This window comes from Grammomys surdaster, unplaced genomic scaffold (assembly GCF_004785775.1).
Source record: "Grammomys surdaster isolate TR1022 unplaced genomic scaffold, NIH_TR_1.0 126036, whole genome shotgun sequence".
Lineage (NCBI taxonomy): Eukaryota > Metazoa > Chordata > Mammalia > Rodentia > Muridae > Grammomys > Grammomys surdaster.
The window spans coordinates 3,974,246-3,980,245 of record NW_021620849.1 but is presented as its reverse complement, the minus strand read 5'-3'; the positions used below and the strand labels follow the sequence as shown (position 1 = coordinate 3,980,245).

The 6,000-nt window shown below is 47.2% G+C and overlaps 1 protein-coding gene across 2 annotated transcripts in view; it reads left to right on the top strand.

The window, feature by feature from the left end:
- Homer2 (homer scaffold protein 2) overlaps positions 1-6,000 on the top strand; it is a 94,605-nt gene that overhangs the window by 63,891 nt on the left and 24,714 nt on the right. The window lies entirely within an intron of this gene.

Here is a 6,000-nt window from a genome sequence, read left to right as displayed (position 1 = left end):
CACACTGCGCTGTACACACTAACCCACCGAATGTCCCAGCTCACACTACACTGAACACACTAATCCACTGAATGTCCCAGCACCACACAGATGTTACAGAGTGCTGCTGTTTACTCTGGTGACCACATGGCTGTTGTCCAGCAAAGGACCATGATCGGTATCACCAGCTGGAGAGAGATCAACATTTAGAGACTGTAGCATAGCTCTCAACTGCATGCCAAATGCCCTGTATTTCAGATCTAGCACAGCAAAAATAAAGTAAAATAGATACAAATGTGAAGTATAATTTCTAATGGCTACGAATCACTTTTACACCATGATAAAGTCAAAGACTCTTAAGTAGAGTCGCGTTCCATATTCCAAAAGTGTGTGTGGGCTGCTTCCTGATTACATGATCCTCACCCATCCATTAAGACATTATCCTCTCCTGAAACTGTAACAGGCATTCCCTTGGTAGTTTGGCCATTCATTTGTGTGCATGTGTATGTGTGTGTGTTTGTGCGTATGCATGTGCGTGTGTATGTGTGTGTGTGTTTATGAGAGGGAAAGAAAGTGAGTGAGTGTGTGTGTTTATGAGAGAGAGAGAGAGAGAGAGAGAGAGAGAGAGAGAGAGAGAGAGAAGGAAAAAGAGAGGGAGGAGGAGAGAGAGAAAGTAACTGTATGTGTGTCCTTAAACCAGAGATTGCAAACTCCTTGACAAGCCAGCGAGTGATTTATTTTATGGTCTCTTGCAGCTTTTCTGTTTTTCCTTTGTGGCAAGAAACTGTTCCTAGACCCATAGACTATGTAAACGGTTAGTCCAGTAAAGCTTGATTTAAAAACGTAGGCTATCTGTTGGATTTAGCCTGAGGATTAGAGTGTGTTGACCCTTGCCTTAACTAGTGTGTTGTTTATACTTTTATACAAATAGAATCTCACTTGTGTTCGTGGATGATATTCTTTAAAGATATTAATGCTATGTTTTTGTGATTCATCTATGTTAGTGCCTGAAACCTTGGTTGGTTTTCCTGCCGGAGAGCTTTTTATTAGGAGTGTGCTTCAGTTCCTTATACATCCTGCTGGTGGTAGAGCTCACCGTTGCTAACACTGCTGCTGTGAGCAACATTCCCCACACGCTGTGCAAAGGCGTCTCAGGGACTTGTGCTCAGAAGTGGACTTGTAAATGTTGAGAAGCCACTGTTTGTTTGTTTGTTTGTTTGTTTGTTTGTTTTGAAACAGGGTATTTCTTTGTAGCCCTGGCTGTCTTGGAACTTGGTTTGTTGACCAGGCTGACCTTGAATTCCTAGAGATCCGGCTGCCTTTGCCTCCTGAGTGCTGGGATTAAAGGATGTGCCACCAACACCCACCCACGTCATCATCATCATATTTAATAGTTTTGCTGACCTTTGGCAGCTCCCATTGCTCCCAAACCTTTGATGGTATCTGACGGATCTTGAATGTGGTGTTCACGTAATAGCGATAACCATTATATAAGGCCATTGCATACTGCTAGTAGAAACCCGAGCTGATGAGTCTGCCCTTCAGCCTCCTTCCCTCTAGCCTCCCAGGTGCAGCTCATTCTCTTGCCTAGAACTCAGCTGTCCTTTGCCCCTTAAGTTCCCATCTCTTCATCCTGAACCTCAGGCTGTCCCTCCCACCCACCCAGCTGCACAGGGCGCTTCACCTACAGCAGATTAAACAGGCTTTCCAGCTGGCTTTGTAGGTGCATGCCTCCAATCTAACACTTGGGTGGCTAAGTCAGGAAGATCTCAAGTTCAAGGTCAGCCTGGGCTACAGCAAGCCACTTTAAAAAAAAAAAAAAAACAGAAGGATTGTTTTTAACGGGATCTTTTTATACGTGTTCACTTTCCTTCCTTCCTTTAAGTCTGAGAAAAGTGAGAGCCAATGTTGATTTAGAGTCTCCAAGAGATGCATAAGCCTTCCAGGTGCAAGTGCAGTTAGCTGGGAGGGACAGACAGCCTGAGAGGGGCAGACACAGAAGGAGCAGGCCTTACTAGCTGCTGCCCAGCTTGTCTGAAGGACTCAGTCTTAGTGGACAAGCCAGGTGGAGCACAGGGGATGACCCCATGCTAGTAGCAAGACAAGGAAGAAGATTCCAAGGCTGGGAACGTTTTGACAGCATGCGCACCGGGGTTGTCACTTGATGCTCTTGAAGGTCAATGCTCTGGATTTTCTGGGGACAGGCAGCTGGCAGTTGTCTCACTGACATAGATGTGGCTTACTGCTCCGCCAGTGATGTTGCTCAGTGCAAGCCCCTCGGGTAGTTAAGGCAAGGGAAATGGACACTGTGATGGTAAATGGTGGCCTTCCCTGCCATCATTTCTTTTTCTTTCCTCCCCTTCCTTCCTTCTGGATCTAGGATGTCTCAGAACCTTGGGTGAGCCTGTTGGGAACCAGCCAGGGCATGTAGAGCCTGCAGGGAGCCAGCCAGTGTGAGGAGTCACAAGGACAGTGTGGCAAATGTAGCTTTCACTTCTCTCCCTCCTGGCTGACGTCCAGCTTGTAGATAAGGGCCCTGGCAGTTTGTTGCAGCGATGACAGGGAGTGGTGACTACAGAGCAGACCTTTTAATGAGGGAGGAGGAGGATGCTGCAGTTCCCTCTGCAAAAATCCTCGAGAGTTCTGCACGGTCAGCATCTTGTGTCCCGAGGACAAACAGACCTCCAGTTACCTGTGGTAGGGGTGCAATACAGAGTGTGACTGTATGGGTGAGAAGAATGTCCTGGAGCTGGAGATAAAGACATGGGACCCAGGAGACCGGCACAAGCTTGGTTCTGGCTGAGTGGCTGGACCCTTCTCTTGGGAGACAGAAGAGTAGGAGATGCGTGAGTCTGGGCTATGGGCTGTCATCTGACAGCCTTGCTCTCTACTTTCCGTTACATGCTATAGATGGAAGAGGAGAAAGATGGGCAGGCGCTAAGTGGTCTGGAATCCCTGCTTTGAGTGAATACATGGGCTGTTACAGGACTTGGGGAGCAGCTGAGCTTAAAGCCATACCAACAAGCTAGACTGGCATGCCTGAGCCCAGCTTTGCTTAATCAACGTGAGCAGGAACCTTGTGAGAGACTGCGTGTTTCCCATAAACACCGTAGAATAATGTCCAAGCACGCAGTGAAGTGTGTGCCTGAATCTGTGTTGCTTCAGCACGCTGCTCTACGTGAGGTTTGTAGCTTCTAGTGGGCCAGTGTGCTCTCTGATAACAAGTAGGAAAAATAGGACTTTAAGGACAATTTGAGGGCTTGAACCTAGGACCCTGCACATATGAAGCAAGCACTGTACCCAATAGCTACATCCTTAGTCCCATGAATATGATTTAGGGGCATCAGAAAACACTACCACAACGAGGGCCAGAGAGATGGGACCACTCAGAGCCAAGATGGCGGCCTCTCTCCTGTACACATTTGTCAATTCTGGATACAGGCTGAAGGTTGGGGCTTGGCTCTGGCAGAGATGCTGCTGGGGTAGGGGAATCAGCTAAGCACTTAGCAGTGGCCAAAGAGATAGAACTGAAACTCAACATGGAGGAGCTTCGACATGGCTGACTGTCCCTTCCCCAACCCAAGACGTCTTCTTAATTAACAGTATACAGAAACCAAGCCCCCGACAGGAATCTACAATACACAAAAACATGAAAGCCCCAGAGACAGTAAGGAGTGGACACTGAGCTCCTATATACCCTGTCACCTGGGCGCTTACTGACTAGGGGGCAGCTTTAGGCTGTGCACTGAGCTGGGCTCTGCAGAAAGGTTCCTACTGATGGAGAAACCAGAGGAGATCATGATGATGACGTCCATGGCTTAAGTGACAGGAGGAGGGACCTGACACATGGCCAAGTTCCCCTTCACAACTTGCTGGTTGGGTAGTGGCAAATGAGGCAGGGGTATCAGGAGTTTAAGGCCATGCTCAGCTATGTACAAATCTGAAGCCAGTGTACAAGGCTGGCCAAGTTGTAAAGATGTGTGGATTTGAAGGGCCTGCCCTGAGTCCAGGGATGAACCAAGGGAGACTGAGCCTCACTGGAGCTGAAACCCAGACTGACCCAGTGCAGCCCAGGGAAGAAGGGATTTCTTGGCTACCTACTTTGCCCAGCAGAGAAGGGGAACTTCCCCTGGCAGATGGTCGCATTCTATGGAATCATTGCATATTTCAGCATGAGATTTAAAAAAAAAAAGACTGGACCTGCAGAAAGGCTTAGAGTCGGGAAGGGGGAACCCAGAAAATGAAAGATTCAGAGATGGTCCAGATGTTAATGTTTGCAGCAAGGATTTTAAAGTAAATATAATCAATATATTGAGGAAATAGATGGGAAATGAACAAGACAGGCAAAGGAAAATATCCTTAGGAGATTGATTGATTGATTGGCTGGCTGGCTGGCTGGCTGGCTGGCTGAGACAAGGTTTTGCTAAGTAGACCCTAACTGGCCTGGAACTCACTCTGTAGATGAGGCTGGCCTCAAACTCAGAGAGATCCACCTGCCTCTACCTCTCAATTGCTAGAATTATAGGTGTGCTCCACCATGCCTGGTCCTAGAATATATTTTTAAAATATCAAATATGCTAGATCTTAAAAACAACTCAGTGGAGATGGGAATTGTCGTGAATCCTAAAGGAGGAGGGTCACGCGTTTGGTGCCTGTCTGGGCCACATAATAAAAGTAGCAGCTAACTAACCCAAGCTCTCCTTCCCTGCCCCTATCCATCCACCCACACCCCACCTCCACAGGGTGCCGAGTGGATAGGTTTAACAGCAGATAGACCTCATCAGCCATCAAGATCAGCGAACGAGAAAACAGATAAATTTTAAACACCCAGACTCGGCAATGGAGAAACAGCTTAGTGGTTGGAAACACGTAGTGTTCTTCCTCAGGACTTGCTTTCAGTGCCAGCACCCGTGTTGGGTAGCTCACAACCACCTGTACCTCCAACCTCAGGGCATCCAACGCCTTTGGCCCCCTCAGGCACCTACACTCACAGGCAGCCATTCTCCCCCGACACATACACGCAATTTAAATAAATCTTTTTAAATGCTCAGAACAAACCAGAGCAGACAAAAATGCGGAGGCTGGTGGTGATCAGTGTTAACCACGTTAGATGCACTCAGAAGGTCTAGCGTGTGTAGAACCGAAGTCGTGGACAGAGAGGCAAGAAGAGAAGATGGCACGGAAGCAATCTGTGGAGAGAGTTTCCCAAAGTCGATGAATAATCCAAGGGAGGTTGTTTGAGTCCTGAAAAACGAGTAAATAGACACCAGTAAGCACATACCAGTAAGCAGAGCAGCCCTTTCCAGAACTTTCTCAGGACAGACCAATTTATACACAATTGCTTGACTGTAGTATAGATTATATGTGGGGAAGCACGAATGTAAGGCAGAAGGCCACATCCAGCTCCAGGGCACACTGACCAGACTGGGTTCTATTAGCTATGTCTGACATCCTACAAGAATAAACATGTCATATAAATTGAATGTAAGTGTTTGTCACACGAAACACAAAAATCATGTCCAAGAACAATCCAGGGAACAAAATGCACCCGACGTGAAATGCACCCGAGGTGAAATGCACCCGAGGTGAAATGCACCCGAGGTGAAACGCACCCGAGGTGAAATGTACCGGAGGTGAATAGGGACTCTGCCTGTTTCCTAGAGCCTCTCACGGCTCCCATGGCGTTGTTTCCCTTGGCTCATTCTCTTACCGCTACCGTGTTCTTTTAACCACTTGCTGGTTGAACAAGTCACTTGACTTTGTTGAGCTTCAGTTTTCCCTTCTTTAAAGATAAGATCAGATAAAAATACTTTATAAAAATTAGAAATTGTCTGATTTTAAAGAAATGTGAGGGCATCCCTCTTATTATTGCACTGTGACTAACTCTGGGACAGCCTGTTAGGGGCAAGCCTGGGAGATGTGTGCTAAACTGGTCAGACTTTATCTACTAACATACAAGGGACCCCTCGGGTGTGTTTGTGATTGACCCATGGGTCATCTGGTACATGATGCATTCATTTC